This window comes from Arachis ipaensis, chromosome B4 (genome assembly GCF_059453495.1).
Source record: "Arachis ipaensis isolate K30076 ecotype BB chromosome B4, ASM5945349v1, whole genome shotgun sequence".
Taxonomy (NCBI): Eukaryota; Viridiplantae; Streptophyta; class Magnoliopsida; order Fabales; family Fabaceae; genus Arachis; species Arachis ipaensis.
This window is the reverse complement of record NC_142439.1, coordinates 10633650-10652638: the sequence shown is the minus strand read 5'-3', so window position 1 is coordinate 10652638 and position 18989 is coordinate 10633650. Positions and strand designations below refer to the sequence as shown.

Below are 18989 nucleotides of genomic sequence, written 5' to 3'. Positions count from 1 at the left end.
CCATCCTGGATATATTCTATGATGGTTTATCTGAGCTATCAAAGATGTCACTGGACACTTCTACAGGCGGATCCATTCACCTAAAGAAAACGCCTGCAGAAGCTCAAGAACTCATTGACATGGTTGCTAATAACCAATTCATGTACACTTCTGAAAGGAATCCTGTGAACAATGGGACGCCTATAAAGAAGGGAGTTCTTGTAGTTGATACTCTGAATGCCATATTGGCTCAGAATAAAATATTGACTCAGCAAGTTAATATGATCTCTCAGAGTCTGCATGGAATGCAAGCTGCATCCAACAGTACTCAAGAGGCATCTTCTGAAGAAGAAGCCTATGATCCTGAGAACCCTGCAATAGCAGAGGTAAATTACTTAGGTGAACCTTATGGAAACACCTATAACTCAACATGGAGAAATCATCCAAATTTCTCATGGAAGGATCAAAAGCCCCAACAAGGCTTTAATAATGGTGGAAGAAACAGGTTTAGCAATAGCAAGCCTTTTCCATCATCAACTCAGCAACAGACAGAGAACTCTGAACAAAATGATTCTAATTTAGCAAATCTAGTCTCTGATCTATCTAAGGCTACTGTAAGTTTCATGAATGAAACAAGGTCTTCCATTAGAAATCTGGAAGCACAAGTGGGCCAGCTGAGTAAAAGGATCACTGAAATCCCTCCTAGTAATCTCCCAAGCAATACAGAAGAGAATCCAAAAGGAGAGTGCAAGGCCATTGACATAAGCATCATGGCCGAACCTGAGAGGAGAGGAGAGGACGTGAATCCCAAGGAGGAAGACCTCCTGGGACGTCCAGTGGTCAATAAGGAGCTTCCCTCTGAGGAACCAAAGGACTCTGAGGCTCATCTAGAGACCATAGAGATTCCATCTGAGTATTCCTCTTCTGAAGAGAATGAGGATGTTACTGAAGAGCAAACTGCCAAGTTTCTTGGTGCAATCATGAAGCTGAATGCCAAATTATTTGGCATTGATACTTGGGAAGTTGAACCTCCCTTGTTCATCAATGAACTAAGTGATCTGGATCAACTGACATTGCCTCAGAAGAAACAGGATCCTGGAAAGTTCATAATACCCTGTACCATAGGCACCATGATCTTTAAGGCTCTGTGTGACCTTGGTTCAGGAATAAACCTCATGCCCCTCTCTGTAATAGAGAAACTGGGAATCTATGGGGTGCAAGCTGCTAAAATCTCACTAGAGATGGCAGAAAGCTCAAGAAAACAGGCTTATAGACAAGTAGAAGATGTGTTAGTAAAGGTTGAAGGCCTTTACATACCTACTGATTTCATAGTCCTGGATACTGGAAAGGAAGAGGATGAATCCATCATCTTAGGAAGACCTTTCCTGGCCACAGCAAGAGCTGTGATTGAGGTTGACAGAGGTGAAATAGTCCTTCAATGGAATGAGGACTTCCTTGTGTTTAAAACTCAAGGATCTCCCTCTACAACTATGGAGAGGAAGCAGAAAAAGCTTCTCTCCAAGCAGAGTCAACCAGAGCCCCCACAGTCAAACTCTAAGTTTGGTGTTGGGAGGCCACAACCAAACTCTAAGTTTGGTGTTGAACTCCCATATCCAAACTCTAAGTTTGGTGTTGGAGAGTCTCAACAAAGCTCTGCACATCTGTGAGGCTCCATGAGAGCCCACTGTCAAGCTATTGACATTAAAGAAGCGCTTGTTGGGAGGCAACCCAATGTCTATCTAATTCTTATTTTTATTGTTTTTCATGTTTTCTTAGGTTCATGATCATGTGGAGTCACAAAATAAATATAAAAATTGAAAACGGAATCAAAAACAGCAGAAGAAAAATCACACCCTGGAGGAGCATCTGTCTAGCGTTCAGCGCCAGAACAGAGCATGGTTCTGGCGTTGAACGCCCAAAATGGGCAGCTTCTGGGCGCTGAACGCCAGAACAGGCATGGTTCTGGCATTCAACGCCAGAAATGGCACACAAATGGGCGCTGAACGTCCAAAATGGCCACCAACCTGGCGCTGAACGCCCAGAGTTGGGTACAAAGGCATTTTTACATGCCTAATGGGTGCAGGGATGTAATTCTTTGAACACCTCAGGATCTGTGGACCCCACAGGATCCACTCAGGATCTGTGGACCCCACAGGATCCCCACCTACCTCCACTCACTTCTTCTCACCACTCTCTTTCACACAACCCCATAAACACTCTTCCCCAAAAACCCTTCACCAATCACCTCAATCTCTCTTCCCCATCACCTCTTCACCACTCACATCCATCCACTCTTCCCCATAAACCTACCTCATAAACTCCACCTACCTTCAAAATTCAAAACCAATTTCCCACCCAAACCCACCCATATGGCCGAACCTTAACCCCCCCTCCCTTCCCTATATAAAGACCTCCATTCTTCATCAAATTCACACAACACACCCCTCTACACTCCTCTTGGCCAAAACCACATCTCCCTCTCCCCCTCCATATTGCTTCTTATTCTTCTTCTATTCTTTTGTTTATTGCTCGAGGGCGAGCAATATTCTAAGTTTGGTGTGGTAAAAAGCAGAGCTTTTTTGTTTTTCCATTACCATTGATGGCATCTAAGACCGGAGAATCCTCTAGAAGAGGGAAAGGGAAGACAAAAGCTTCCACATCCGAGTCATGAGAGATGGAAAGATTCATCTCCAAAGCCCATCAAGACCACTTCTATGATGTTGTGGCCAAGAAGAAGGTGATCCCTGAGGTCCCTTTTAAACTCAAAAGAAATGAGTATCCGGAGATCCGACATGAAATTCAAAGAAGAGGTTGGGAAGTCCTAACAAATCCCATCCAACAAGTCGGCATCCTAATGGTTCAAGAGTTCTATGCCAATGCATGGATCACCGAGAACCATGATCAAAGTAAGAACCCGGATCCAAAGAACTATGTTACAATGGTTCGGGGGAAATACTTAGATTTTAGTCCGGAAAATGTGAGGTTGGCGTTCAACTTGCCATACATGGAAGAGAACGCACGCCCCTACACAAGGAGAGTCAACTTTGATCAAAGGTTGGACCAAGTCCTTATGGACATATCTGTAGAAGGAGCTCAATGGAAGATTGACTCCAAAGGCAAGCCGGTTCAACTAAGAAGATTGGACCTCAAGCCTGTAGCTAGAGGATGGTTGGAGTTCATTCAATGCTCAATCATTCCCACTAGCAACCGGTCTGAAGTTACTATAGACCGGGCCATCATGATCCATAGCATCATGATTGGAGAAGAGGTGGAAGTTCATGAGATTATACCTCAAGAACTCTACAAGGTGGCTGACAAGTCTTCCACTATGGCAAGGTTAGCCTTTCCTCACCTCATTTGCCACCTATGCAATTCGGCTGGGATTGACATAGAGGGAGATATCCTCATCAAAGAGGACAAGCCCATCACTAAGAAAAAGATGGAGCAAGCAAGAGAGCCCACTCATAGAGCTCAAGAGGCGTATGAAGCTCATTACCATGAGATCCCTGAGATGCCTCAAATGCACTTTCCTCCACAAAACTATTGGGAGCAAATCAACACCTCCCTAGGAGAATTGAGTTCCAATATGGGACAACTAAGGGTGGAACATCAAGAGCACTCCATCATGCTTCATGAAATAAGAGAAGATCAAAAAGCAATGAGGGAGGAGCAACAAAGACAAGGAAGAGACATAGAAGAGCTCAAGGACATCATTGGTTCCTCAAGAAGGAAACGCCACCATCACTAAGGTGAATTCATTCCTTGTTCTTAACTCTTCTGTTTTTCGTTTTCTATGTTATGTGCTTATCTATGTTTGTGCCTTCATTACATGATCATTAGTAGTAGTAACTTTGTCTTAAAGTTATAAATGTCCTATGAATCCATCACCTCTCTTAAATGAAAAATGTTTTAATTCAAAAGAACAAGAAGTACATGAGTTTCGAATTTATCCTTGAACTTAGCTTAATTATATTGATGTGGTGACAATGCTTCTTGTTTTCTGAATGTATGCTTGAACAGTGCATATGTCTTTTGAAGTTGTTGTTTAAGAATGTTAAATATGTTGGCTCTTGAAAGAATGATGACTAGGAGACATGTTATTTGATAATCTGAAAAATCATAAAAATGATTCTTGAAGCAAGAAAAAGCAGCAAAGAACAAAGCTTGCAGAAAAAAAAATAGGCGAAAAAAAATGTAGAAAAAAAATAGAAAGAAAAAGCAAGCAGAAAAAGCCAATAACCCTTAAAACCAAAAGGCAAGGGCAAATAAAAAGGATCCCAAGGCTTTGAGCATCAGTGGATAGGAGGGCCTAAAGGAATAAAATCCTGGTCTAAGCGGCTAAACCAAGCTGTCCCTAACCATGTGCTTGTGGCGTGTAGGTGTCAAGTGAAAACTTGAGACTGAGCGGTTAAAGTCAAGGTCCAAAGCAAAAAAAAAAAAAAAAAAAAAAAAAAAAGAGTGTGCTTAAGAACCCTGGACACCTCTAATTGGGGACTCTAGCAAAGCTGGGTCACAATCTGAAAAGGTTCACCCAATTATGTGTCTGTGGCAATTATGTATCCGGTGGTAATACTGGAAAACAAAGTGCTTAGGGCCACGGCCAAGACTCATAAAGAAGCTGTGTTCAAGAATCATCATACTGAACTAGGAGAGTCAATAACACTATTCGAAATCTGAAGTTCCTATAGATGCCAATCATTCTAAACTTCAATGGATAAAGTGAGATGCCAAAACTATTCAAGAGGCAAAAAGCTATAAGTCCCGCTCATATGACTGAAGCTCTGTTTCACTGATAGTTTGGAATTTATAGTATATTCTCTTCTTTTTATCCTATTTGATTTTCAGTTGCTTGGGGACAAGCAACAATTTAAGTTTGGTGTTGTGATGAGCGGATAATTTATACGCTTTTTGACATTGTTTTTAGTATGTTTTTAGTAGAATCTAGTTACTTTTAGGGATGTTTTCATTAGTTTTTATGTTAAATTCACATTTCTGGACTTTACTATGAGTTTGTGTATTTTTCTGTGATTTCAGGTAATTTCTGGCTGAAATTGAGGGACTTGAGCAAAAATCAGATTCAGAGGTTGAAAAAGGACTGCTGATGCTGTTGGATTCTGACCTCCCAGCACTCAAAGTGGATTTTCTGGAGCTACAGAACTCAAAATGGCGCGCTTCCAATTGCGTTGGAAAGTAGACATCCATGGCTTTCCAGCAATATATAATAGTCCATACTTTGGCCAATAATAGATGATGTAAACTGGCGTTCAACGCTAGCTTTCTACCCAAATCTGGCGTCCAGCGCCAGAAAAGGAGCCAAAACCAGAGTTGAACGCCCAAACTGGCACTAAAACTGGCGTTCAACTCCAAGGAGGACCTCTACACGTGCAACACTCAGGCTCAGCCCAAACACACACCAAGTGGGCCCAGGAAGTGGATTTATACGTCAATTACTTACTCATGTAAACCCTAGTAGCTAGTTTATTATAAATAGGACCTTTTACTATTGTATTAGGCATCTTTGGATTACCTTATGATCCTTTGATCACGTTTTAGGGGGCTGGCCATCTCGGCCATGCCTGGACCTCTCACTTATGTATTTTCACGGTAGAGTTTCTACACTCCATAGATTAAGGTGTGGAGCTCTGCTGTTCCTCAAAGATTAATGCAAAGTACTACTGTTTTCTATTCAATTCATCTTATTTCGCTTCTAAGATATCCATTCATACCCAAGAACGTGATGAAGGTGATGATTATGTGTGACGCTCATCATCCTTCTCCCTTATGAACGCGTGCCTGACAAACACTTCTGTTCTACATGAAATAAGCTAGAATGAATATCTCTTAGATCTCCTAACCAGAATCTTCGTGGCGTAAGGTAGAATGATGGCGGCATTCAAGAGAATCCAGAAAGTCTAAACCTTGTCTGTGGTATTCCGAGTAGGATTCAATGATTGAATGACTGTGACGAGCTCCTAACTCGCGATTGCAGGGCGTTAGTGACAGACGCAAAAGGATAGTAAATCCTATTCCAGCATGATCGAGAACCGACAGATGAATAGCCGTGCCGTGACAGGGTGCGTGAGCATATTATTCACTGAGAGGATAAGATGAAGCCATTGACAAGGGTGATGCCTCCAGACGATTAGCCGTGCCGTGACAGGGCATTGGATCATTTTCCCGTGAGATGACCGAAAGTAGCCATTGACAGTGGTGATGTATCACATAAAGCCAGCCATGGAAAGGAGTAAGACTGATTGGATGAAGATAGCAGGAAAGCAGAGGTTCAGAGGAACGAAAAGCATCTCCATCCGCTTATCTGAGATTCTTACCAATGAATTACATAAGTATCTCTATCCCTATTCTATTATATAATATTCGAAAACACCATTATCACTTTATATCTGCCTGACTGAGATTTACAAGGTGACCATAGCTTGCTTCATACCAACAATCTCCGTGGGATTCGACCCTTACTCACGTAAGGTATTACTTGGACGACCCAGTGTACTTGCTGGTTAGTTGTATCGAAGTTGTGACAATTATGAATTAAGATCAGAGCACCAAGCTTTGGAGCCATTACCAGGATTTGTTCGAGCCTGGAGATCACAATGTCGTGCATCAAGTTTTTGGCGCCATTGTCGGGGATTGTTTGAGTTTGGACAACTGACGGTTCATCTTATTGCTCAGATTAGGTAATTTTCTTTTCGTTTTGTTTTCAAAAATTTTTCAAAAAAAAAAATATTTTCAAAAATCTCTCATCTGTTTTCGAAAAAAATAAAAATGTTTTCAAAAATTTTATTCAAGATTTTTAAGAATGAATTCTAGTGTTTCATGAAGCATGTGAAGCCTGGCTGGCTGTAAAGCCATGTCTAAATTCTTTGGACTGAGGCTTCCAAACCATCAGAGGTAAGTTACATACTTGATAAATGATGAACAACAATTTGTTATCAAGAGCAATATACTCTGGTGTTACATGCTAAAGCTTGGCTGGCCATTGGCCATGTCTAGTGTTTTGGACTGGAGCTTTCATTGAAAGCTTGGCTGGCTAGTGAGCCATGTCTAATTCCTGGACTGAAGCTTTAGACTAAGAATGCAAAATTTCTGGAATTCATATTAAAAATTTTGGAATCCTTATTTTTCTTTTTCATATAATTTTCGAAAAAAAAAATCCAAAAAATTAGAAAATCATAAAAATCAAAAATATTTTTCTGTTTCTTGTTTGAGTCTTGAGTCATATCATAAGTTTGGTGTCACTTGCATATGCATCTAGCATTTTTCGAAAATTTCATGCATTCATAGTGTTCTTCATGATCTTCAAGTTGTTTTTGGTAAGTCTTCTTGTTTGATCTTGATGATTTTTTGTTTTGTGTCTTTTCTTGTTTATCATATGCATTCTTGAATTCTGAGTGCCTAAGCATTAAAGAATTCTAAGTTTGGTGTCTTGCATGTTTTCTTTGCATTAAAAATTTTTCAAAATTGTGTCTATGATGTTCATCTTGACATTCAAAGTGTTCTTGGTGTTCATCTTGACATTCATAGCATTCTTGCATGCATCACATGTTTTGATCTAAAAATTTCATGCATTGCATTATTTTACTTGTTTTTTCTCTCTCATCATAAAAATTTCAAAAATTAAAAAAAATATCTTCCCCTTTTTTCTCTCATCAAATTCGAAAATTTGAGTTGACTTTCTCAAAAATTTTTAAAATCAAGTTGTTTCTTATGAGTCAAATCAAAGTTTCAATTTGAAAATCTTATCTTTTTCAAAATCTTTTTCAAAAATCAAATCTTTTTCAAAATTCTTAGTTATTTTCGAAAAAATTCCAAAAATATTTTTCAAAAATCTTTTTCTTATTTTTATATCAAATTTTCAAAAATAACATAATCAATTAATGTTTTGATTCAAAAATTTGAAGTTTGTTACTTGCTTGTTAAGAAAGATTCAAACTTTAAGTTCTAGAATCATATCTTGTGATTTCTTGTGAATCAAGTCATTAATTGAGATTTTAAAAATCAAATCTTTTTTTCAAAACTAATTTCTATCATATCTTTTCAAAAATATCTTCTCATCTTATCTTTTTCAAAAATATCTTTTCAAAATATCTTTTCTAACTTCCTAACTTCTTACCTTTTCAAAATTTGTTTCAACTAACTAACTAACTTTTTGTTTGTTTCTTAACTTTTTCAAAACCACCGAACTAACTCTCTTTCTCTCATTTTTCGAAAATATCTTCCCCCTTTTCTATTATTTTAAATTTTAAATCTTAATTCTCGAAAATTACTAACAATTTTCAAAAACCAATTTTCAAAAATCACTAACTCCTTTTCAAAAATAATTTTCGAAAATTCCCTCCTTCTCTCTCATCTTATTTTATTTATTTATTCATCTACTAACATCTCTTCCTCACATCATCACCAAATTCGAACCCCCTCCTCTATCTGTGTTCGAATTTCTTCTTCTTTTCTTCTACTAACAATAAGGAACCTCTTTACTGTGACATAGAGGATTCCTCTTCTTTTCTTTTTCTCTCCTCTTTCTTATGAGCAGGGACAGAGAAAAAGGCATTCTTGTTGAAGCTGATCCAGAACCTGAAAGGACTCTGAAGAGAAAATTAAGAGAAGCTAAATTACAACAATCTAGAGACAACTTGATTGAAAATTTCGAACAAGTAAAGGAGATGGCAGCCGAACCCAACAACAATGCAAGGAGAATGCTTGGTGACTTTACTGCACCTAATTCCAATTTACATGGAAGAAGCATATCCATTCCTGCCATTGGAGCAAACAACTTTGAGCTGAAACCTCAATTAGTTTCTCTGATGCAGCAGAACTGCAAGTTTCATGGACTTCCATCTGAAGATCCTTTTCAGTTCTTAACTGAATTCTTGCAGATATGTGATACTTTTAAGACTAATGGAGTAGATCCTGAAGTCTACAGGCTCATGCTTTTCCCTTTTGCTGTAAGAGACAGAGCTAGATTATGGTTGGATTCTCAACCCAAAGACAGCCTGAACTCTTGGGATAAGCTGGTCACGGCTTTCTTAGCCAAGTACTTTCCTCCTCAAAAGCTGAGCAAGCTTAGAGCTGATGTTCAAACCTTCAGACAGAAAGAAGGTGAATCCCTCTATGAAGCTTGGGAAAGATACAAACAGTTGACCAAAAAGTGTCCTTCTGACATGCTTTCAGAATGGACCATCCTGGATATATTCTATGATGGTTTATCTGAGCTATCAAAGATGTCACTGGACACTTCTGCAGGCGGATCCATTCACCTAAAGAAAATGCCTGCAGAAGCTCAAGAACTCATTGACATGGTTGCTAATAACCAGTTCATGTACACTTCTGAAAGGAATCCTGTGAACAATGGGACGCCTATAAAGAAGGGAGTTCTTGAAGTTGATACTCTGAATGCCATATTGGCTCATAATAAAATATTGACTCAGCAAGTCAATATGATCTCTCAGAGTCTGCATGGAATGCAAGCTGCATCCAACAGTACTCAAGAGGCATCTTCTGAAGAAGAAGCCTATGATCCTGAGAACCCTGCAATAGCAGAGGTAAATTACTTAGGTGAACCTTATGGAAACACCTATAACTCAACATGGAGAAATCATCCAAATTTCTCATGGAAGGATCAAAAGCCCCAACAAGGCTTTAATAATGGTGGAAGAAACAGGTTTAGCAATAGCAAGCCTTTTCCATCATCAACTCAGCAACAGACAGAGAACTCTGAACAAAATGCTTCTAATTTAGCAAATCTAGTCTCTGATCTATCTAAGGCTACTGTAAGTTTCATGAATGAAACAAGGTCTTCCATTAGAAATCTGGAAGCACAAGTGGGCCAGCTGAGTAAAAGGATCACTGAAATCCCTCCTAGTAATCTCCCAAGCAATACAGAAGAGAATCCAAAAGGAGAGTGCAAGGCCATTGACATAAGCATCATGGCCGAACCTGAGAGGAGAGGAGAGGATGTGAATCCCAAGGAGGAAGACCTCCTGGGACGTCCAGTGGTCAATAAGGAGCTTCCCTCTGAGGAACCAAAGGACTCTGAGGCTCATCTAGAGACCATAGAGATTCCATTGAACCTCCTTATGCCCTTCATGAGCTCTGCTGAGTATTCCTCTTCTGAAGAGAATGAGGATGTTATTGAAGAGCAAACTGCCAAGTTTCTTGGTGCAATCATGAAGCTGAATGCCAAATTATTTGGCATTGATACTTGGGAAGTTGAACCTCCCTTGTTCATCAATGAACTAAGTGATCTGGATCAACTGACATTGCCTCAGAAGAAACAGGATCCTAGAATGTTCATAATACCCTGTACCATAGGCACCATGATCTTTAAGGCTCTGTGTGACCTTGGTTCAGGAATAAACCTCATGCCCCTCTCTGTAATAGAGAAACTGGGAATCTATGGGGTGCAAGCTGCTAAAATCTCACTAGAGATGGCAGACAGCTCAAGAAAACAGGCTTATGGACAAGTAGAAGATGTGTTAGTAAAGGTTGAAGGCCTTTACATACCTACTGATTTCATAGTCCTGGATACTGGAAAGGAAGAGGATGAATCCATCATCTTAGGAAGACCTTTCCTGGCCACAGCAAGAGCTGTGATTGAGGTTGACAGAGGTGAAATAGTCCTTCAATGGAATGAGGACTTCCTTGTGTTTAAAACTCAAGGATCTCCCTCTACAACTATGGAGAGGAAGCAGAAAAAGCTTCTCTCCAAGCAGAGTCAACCAGAGCCCCCACAGTCAAACTCTAAGTTTGGTGTTGGGAGGCCACAACCAAACTCTAAGTTTGGTGTTGAACTCCCATATCCAAACTCTAAGTTTGGTGTTGGAGAGTCTCAACAAAGCTCTGCACATCTGTGAGGCTCCATGAGAGCCCACTGTCAAGCTATTGACATTAAAGAAGCGCTTGTTGGGAGGCAACCCAATGTCTATCTAATTCTTATTTTTATTGTTTTTCATGTTTTCTTAGGTTCATGATCATGTGGAGTCACAAAATAAATATAAAAATTGAAAACGGAATCAAAAACAGTAGAAGAAAAATCACACCCTGGAGGAGCATCTGTCTAGCGTTCAGCGCCAGAACAGAGCATGGTTCTGGCGCTGAACGCCCAAAATGGGCAGCTTCTGGGCGCTGAACGCCAGAACAGGCATGGTTCTGGCGTTCAACGCCAGAAATGGCACACAAATGGGCGCTGAACGCCCAAAATGGCCACCAACCTGGCGCTGAACGCCCAGAGTTGGGTACAAAGGCATTTTTACATGCCTAATGGGTGCAGGGATGTAATTCCTTGAACACCTCAGGATCTGTGGACCCCACAGGATCCACTCAGGATCTGTGGACCCCACAGGATCCCTACCTACCTCCACTCACTTCTTCTCACCACTCTCTTTCACACAACCCCATAAACACTCTTCCCCAAAAACCCTTCACCAATCACCTCAATCTCTCTTCCCCATCACCTCTTCACCACTCACATCCATCCACTCTTCCCCATAAACCTACCTCATAAACTCCACCTACCTTCAAAATTCAAAACCAATTTCCCACCCAAACCCACCCATATGGCCGAACCTTAACCCCCCCTCCCTTCCCTATATAAAGACCTCCATTCTTCATCAAATTCACACAACACACCCCTCTACACTCCTGTTGGCCGAAACCACATCTCCCTCTCCCCCTCCATATTTCTTCTTCTTCCTCTTCTATTCTTTTGTTTATTGCTCGAGGGCGAGCAATATTCTAAGTTTGGTTTGGTAAAAAGCATAGCTTTTTTGTTTTTCCATTACCATTGATGGCATCTAAGACCGGAGAATCCTCTAGAAGAGGGAAAGGGAAGACAAAAGCTTCCACATCCGAGTCATGGGAGATGGAAAGATTCATCTCCAAAGCCCATCAAGACCACTTCTATGATGTTGTGGCCAAGAAGAAGGTGATCCCTGAGGTCCCTTTTAAACTCAAAAGAAATGAGTATCCGGAGATCCGACATGAAATTCAAAGAAGAGGTTGGGAAGTCCTAACAAATCCCATCCAACAAGTCGGCATCCTAATGGTTCAAGAGTTCTATGCCAATGCATGGATCACCGAGAACCATGATCAAAGTAAGAACCCGGATCCAAAGAACTATGTTACAATGGTTCGGGGGAAATACTTAGATTTTAGTCCGAAAAATGTGAGGTTGGCGTTCAACTTGCCATACATGGAAGAGAACGCACGCCCCTACACAAGGAGAGTCAAATTTGATCAAAGGTTGGACCAAGTCCTTATGGACATATGTGTAGAAGGAGCTCAATGGAAGATTGACTCCAAAGGCAAGCCGGTTCAACTAAGAAGATTGGAACTCAAGCCTGTAGCTAGAGGATGGTTGGAGTTCATTCAATGCTCAATCATTCCCACTAGCAACCGGTCTGAAGTTACTATAGACCGGAACAACATGATCCATAGCATCATGATTGGAGAAGAGGTGGAAGTTCATGAGATTATACCTCAAGAACTCTACAAGGTGGCTGACAAGTCTTCCACTATGGCAAGGTTAGCCTTTCCTCACCTTATTTGCCACCTATGCAATTCGGCTGGGATTGACATAGAGGGAGATATCCTCATCAAAGAGGACAAGCCCATCACTAAGAAAAAGATGGAGCAAGCAAGAGAGCCCACTCATGGAGCTCAAGAGGCGTATGAAGCTCATTACCATGAGATCCCTGAGATGCCTCAAATGCACTTTCCTCCACAAAACTATTGGGAGCAAATCAACACCTCCCTAGGAGAATTGAGTTCCAATATGGGACAACTAAGGGTGGAACATCAAGAGCACTCCATCATGCTTCATGAAATAAGAGAAGATCAAAAAGCAATGAGGGAGGAGCAACAAAGACAAGGAAGAGACATAGAAGAGCTCAAGGACATCATTGGTTCCTCAAGAAGGAAACGCCACCATCACTAAGGTGGATTCATTCCTTGTTCTTAACTCTTCTGTTTTTCGTTTTCTATGTTATGTGCTTATCTATGTTTGTGCCTTCATTACATGATCATTAGTAGTAGTAACTTTGTCTTAAAGTTATAAATGTCCTATGAATCCATCACCTCTCTTAAATGAAAAATGTTTTAATTCAAAAGAACAAGAAGTACATGAGTTTCGAATTTATCCTTGAACTTAGCTTAATTATATTGATGTGGTGACAATGCTTCTTGTTTTCTGAATGTATGCTTGAACAGTGCATATGTCTTTTGAAGTTGTTGTTTAAGAATGTTAAATATGTTGGCTCTTGAAATAATGATGACTAGGAGACATGTTATTTGATAATCTGAAAAATCATAAAAATGATTCTTGAAGCAAGAAAAAGCAGCAAAGAACAAAGCTTGCAGAAAAAAAAATAGGCGAAAAAAAAATGTAGAAAAAAAATAGAAAGAAAAAGCAAGCAGAAAAAGCCAATAACCCTTAAAACCAAAAGGCAAGGGCAAATAAAAAGGATCCCAAGGCTTTGAGCATCAGTGGATAGGAGGGCCTAAAGGAATAAAATCCTGGTCTAAGCGACTAAACCAAGCTGTCCCTAACCATGTGCTTGTGGCGTGTAGGTGTCAAGTGAAAACTTGAGACTGAGCGGTTAAAGTCAAGGTCCAAAGCAAAAAAAAAAAAAAAAGAAAGAGTGTGCTTAAGAACCCTGGACACCTCTAATTGGGGACTCTAGCAAAGTTGGGTCACAATCTGAAAAGGTTCACCCAATTATGTGTCTGTGGCAATTATGTATCCGGTGGTAATACTGGAAAACAAAGTGCTTAGGGCCACGGCCAAGACTCATAAAGAAGTTGTGTTCAAGAATCATCATACTGAACTAGGAGAGTCAATAACACTATTCGAAATCTAAAGTTCCTATAGATGCCAATCATTCTAAACTTCAATGGATAAAGTGAGATGCCAAAACTATTCAAGAGGCAAAAAGCTATAAGTCCCGCTCATATGACTGAAGCTCTGTTTCACTGATAGTTTGGAATTTATAGTATATTCTCTTCTTTTTATCCTATTTGATTTTCAGTTGCTTGGGGACAAGCAACAATTTAAGTTTGGTGTTGTGATGAGCGGATAATTTATACGCTTTTTGACATTGTTTTTAGTATGTTTTTAGTAGAATCTAGTTACTTTTAGGGATTTTTCATTAGTTTTTATGTTAAATTCACATTTCTAGACTTTACTATGAGTTTTTGTGTTTTTCTGTGATTTCAGGTAATTTCTGGCTGAAATTGAGGGACTTGAGCAAAAATCAGATTCAGAGGTTGAAAAAGGACTGCTGATGCTGTTGGATTCTGACCTCCCAGCACTTTGATTTTCTGGAGCTACAGAACTCGAAATGGCGCGCTTCCAATTGCGTTGGAAAGTAGACATCCAGGGCTTTCCAGCAATATATAATAGTCCATACTTTGGCCAAGAATAGATGACGTAAACTGGCGTTCAACGCCAGCTTTCTACCCAAATCTGGCGTCCAGCGCCAGAAAAGGAGCCAAAACCAGAGTTGAACGCCCAAACTGGCACTAAAACTGGCGTTCAACTCCAAGGAGGACCTCTACACGTGCAACACTCAGGCTCATCCCAAACACACACCAAGTGGGCCCAGGAAGTGGATTTATACGTCAATTACTTACTCATGTAAACCCTAGTAGCTAGTTTATTATAAATAGGATCTTTTACTATTGTATTAGGCATCTTTGGATTACCTTATGATCCTTTGATCACGTTTTAGGGGGCTGGCCATCTCGGCCATGCCTGGACCTCTCACTTATGTATTTTCACGGTAGAGTTTCTACACTCCATAGATTAAGGTGTGGAGCTCTGCTGTTCCTCAAAGATTAATGCAAAGTACTACTGTTTTCTATTCAATTCATCTTATTTCGCTTCTAAGATATCCATTCATACCCAAGAACGTGATGAAGGTGATGATTATGTGTGACGCTCATCATCCTTCTCCCTTATGAACGCGTGCCTGACAAACACTTCTGTTCTACATGAAATAAGCTAGAATGAATATCTCTTAGATCTCCTAACCAGAATCTTCGTGGCGTAAGCTAGAATGATGGCGGCATTCAAGAGAATCCGGAAAGTCTAAACCTTGTCTGTGGTATTCCGAGTAGGATTCAATGATTGAATGACTGTGACGAGCTCCTAACTCGCGATTGCAGGGCGTTAGTGACAGACGCAAAAGGATAGTAAATCCTATTCCAGCATGATCGAGAACCGACAGATGAATAGCCGTGCCGTGACAGGGTGCGTGAGCATATTATTCACTGAGAGGATAAGATGAAGCCATTGACAAGGGTGATGCCTCCAAACGATTAGTCGTGCCGTGACAGGGCATTGGATCATTTTCCCGTGAGATGACCGAAAGTAGCCATTGATAGTGGTGATGTATCACATAAAGCCAGCCATGGAAAGGAGTAAGACTGATTGGATGAAGATAGCAGGAAAGCAGAGGTTCAGAGGAACGAAAAGCATCTCCATCCGCTTATCTGAGATTCTTACCAATGAATTACATAAGTATCTCTATCCCTATTCTATTATATAATATTTGAAAACACCATTATCACTTTATATCTGCCTGACTGAGATTTACAAGGTGACCATAGCTTACTTCATACCAACAATCTCCGTGGGATTCGACCCTTACTCACGTAAGGTATTACTTGGACGACCCAGTGCACTTGCTGGTTAGTTGTATCGAAGTTGTGACAATTATGAATTAAGATCAGAGCACCAAGCTTTGGAGCCATTACCAGGATTTGTTCGAGCCTGGAGATCACAATATCGTGCATCATACACCATTATAAATAACACCTTGTACAAAAGAGGGATATCGGTGCCATTACTAAAGTGCGTGCCGACCTCCCACACCAGGGAAGTGCTAGAAGAGGTACACAGCGGCATCTGTGGCAGTCATCTCGGAGCGAGGGCTCTTGCCAAAAAGATACTCCGGGCAGGGTTTTACTGGCCAACTCTACAGAAAGAATCTACAGAGTTCGTAAAGACATGTCCACCATGTCAGAAGCATGCCAACTTCCACATTGCCCCACCAGAAGAACTCATCAGTGTAACCGCACCTTGGCCTTTTGCGAAGTGGGGACTCGACCTTCTCGGCCCCTTTCCCCAGGGATCGGGGCAAGTTAAATTCCTCATAGTAGGGGTAGATTATTTCACAAAGTGGATCGAGGCAGAACCCTTAGCCAACGCCACTGCCCAAAGAAGCCGGAAGTTTTTATACAGAAACATTGTCACAAGATTTGGGGTCCCATATTCAATAACCACAGACAATGGCACCCAATTCACAGATACCGGCTTCAGGAAACTAGTATCCGACTTGAATATAAAGCACCAGTTTACCTCTGTCGAACACCCTCAAGCCAACGGACAGGCCGAAGCCGCCAATAAAGTCATATTAGCAGGGTTAAAACGACGACTACAAGATGCAAAGGGAGCTTGGGCAGAGGAGCTTCCACAAGTCCTATGGGCCTATCGAACGACGCCACATTCTACCACCAAGGAATCCCCATTTCGGTTAACATACGGAACGGAGGCAATGATTCCAGTAGAAATTGAGGAAGGATCGCACAGGGCAGTCCATTATAATGAGGGAGCAAACCCCCAACTTCAGAGGGAAGAACTCGACCTACTACCTGAGATCCAGGAAAGAGCTCGGATCAGGGAAGAAGCGCTAAAATGTCGAATGGCATCCAGATATAACCAAAGGGTAGTACCAAGGAGTTTCACTGAGAACGATCTCATCTTAATCCGAAACGACATAGGAACAACTCGACCCGGAGAAGGAAAACTGGCAGCCAATTGGAAAAGACCATACCGGGTCACAGAAGTACTCGGGAAGGGCTACTACAGAATATCCGAACTCAACGGACGGGAGCTTCCAAGGTCATGGCATGCCTGCAACCTAAGAAGGTACTACAGTTAGAAAGGGTAAAGGATCTCACCAGTGGATGCGCTCTTTTTCCTGAAAAGGTTTTTTAATGAGGCACCAGGTCGAGACCCAGACCCAACTTAAGAGGATGAGAAAAATTCCACATGTATATATTTGCATTTTTCTTTGAATAAAATATTACCTAGGTATTCTACAAAGATTTCAAGACGCATTATTCTGAAGCATTCATCGTCCGATTATAAAGCTACAGGTCGGCAAAAAGTGAAAAACAATTTCACTGCACGACCACGATAAAGACAAATCGTCCAATAAAGGTGAAAACGCGATTCACCCAAAGGACGAGCTCGATATGCCAACCACTTTCTACAAATCGGCAAAAATGAACACAGAATAATGTAAGAAGTTATCGAAAGCAATCTAAAAAGAACCTGACGAGGTCTTACGGATAGCTAATATAAATAACTTAAAGAGACTGGCCGACATCAAAAAGTCGGACCAAGTCAACCCAAGTTATCAGCGAATCCCTGGAAAGAGGTCTGATCAACCCTATTAAAGAGGAATTGCTATAACTTAGAAGAGATTGACCTAACGAAGTCGGTTTCCTACAAAAACAAGTTATAAAAGTAATCCCTGAAAGAGACCTAACAAGGGTCCAAGAAAGAGGATTACGAAATAACTTAGAAGAGATCGACCTAACGAAGTCGGTTTCCTACAAAAACAAGTTATAAAAGTAATCCCTGAAAGAGACCTAACAAGGGTCCAAGAAAGAGGATTACGAAATAACTTAGAAGAGATCGACCTAACGAAGTCAACCTCCTACAAAAGACAAGTTATAAAAGTAATTCCTGAAAGAGACCTAACAAAGGTCCAAGAAAGAGGATTACGAAATAACTTAGAAGAAATCAACCCAACGAAGTCGATCCACTACAAAAATCCAGCAATCCCTGAAAGAGACCTCACGAAGGTCCAAGAAAGAGGATTACAAAAAGGAGTCTATCAGGGGACCAATGCAAAGAAGTCGGTCACAAAGCACTAAAAAACACACGCAAAGCAAGAAAACCAAATTGGACCCCTACGACTACAAAGAGTCAAAAGACTCAAAGAAGTTCAAATTGGGAGAGTTCAACATCAGCAGGTTTTATATAAAATTATAAAGGCCTCGAAGGATCACCAACACTTACTACCCAAAGGATAGCAAGCTACTTGTCTGTTTCTAAAAGTAATAAAAGCTGCTAGGAAAGCAACTAAGAAGAGTCAAACATCTAAATAAAGAGATCAAAAGGCCAAAAAATCGGGCCATCTACACAAAAGTTATAAAAAGTTCCCACAAAACGCCCACAAGCCGGGCCAACTACAAATCAACAGGCATCAGAAGTTTTCTCGGCACCATTAGGAGCTTTCTTCGCGGCATCAAGACCAGGGGAAGGAGGGCGAGCTTGAATCGGCATCGCATCAACAGTCCCATCCTCCTGATTCAGGATCTCGCAATCCAAGTCAGGCACAGCAGGAGGAGCGGAAGAAGTCGGCGCCTTGGTGGAAGACACGAGGGGAGGAACAACTTCATCATCATCACCCTCATCATCAGGGACAATTTTGCCATCTCGGACAACATTATCCAAACTGAAAAGGGTGAGATCGGCCTCAGGAGCAATGATCCGGACTTGTTCTTTCAAGTTCTCGTAAGCAGCAGTTACGCTACCAACAAGATGACCCTGGAGGTCGGCATAATCCTCCCGGGCGTTGTCCAGCTCTTCCCTCAAGCGCCTCCCCTCCCTATAGGATGTCACATAGCTTTCCTTATGCATCATGGCTGCATCCTCAGCCAACCTCAAGGAAGCAGCCAGCGACTCAGAGCTCGCCTTCTCATTCTCGAGGTCCTTCTCTAATTTGGACACCTTCACCTCGAGCTCCTCCTTCAACCCCTTCATCCGGTCGAACTCTCGTTTTGCCTCCTCCATAAATGCCTTAGTAGCATGAAGAGGAAGGTTCTGGGCAGTTCGATGAATCGCAGCCGCCATATAGGCCATCCTCACATGATTCTGAGCCATAAACTCCAAATGATGAAGAATGGACACATCATCCATGGGA

The 18989-nt window shown here is 41.1% G+C and overlaps 1 non-coding gene across 1 annotated transcript; it reads right to left on the bottom strand.

Moving 5' to 3' along the window:
* Positions 1 to 9053: 9053 nt before the first annotated feature.
* Positions 9054 to 9161, bottom strand: LOC148566647 (small nucleolar RNA R71). Its single transcript, XR_015881766.1, has one exon. It is a non-coding gene; the product is annotated as a small nucleolar RNA R71 (small nucleolar RNA).
* Positions 9162 to 18989: the final 9828 nt, after the last annotated feature.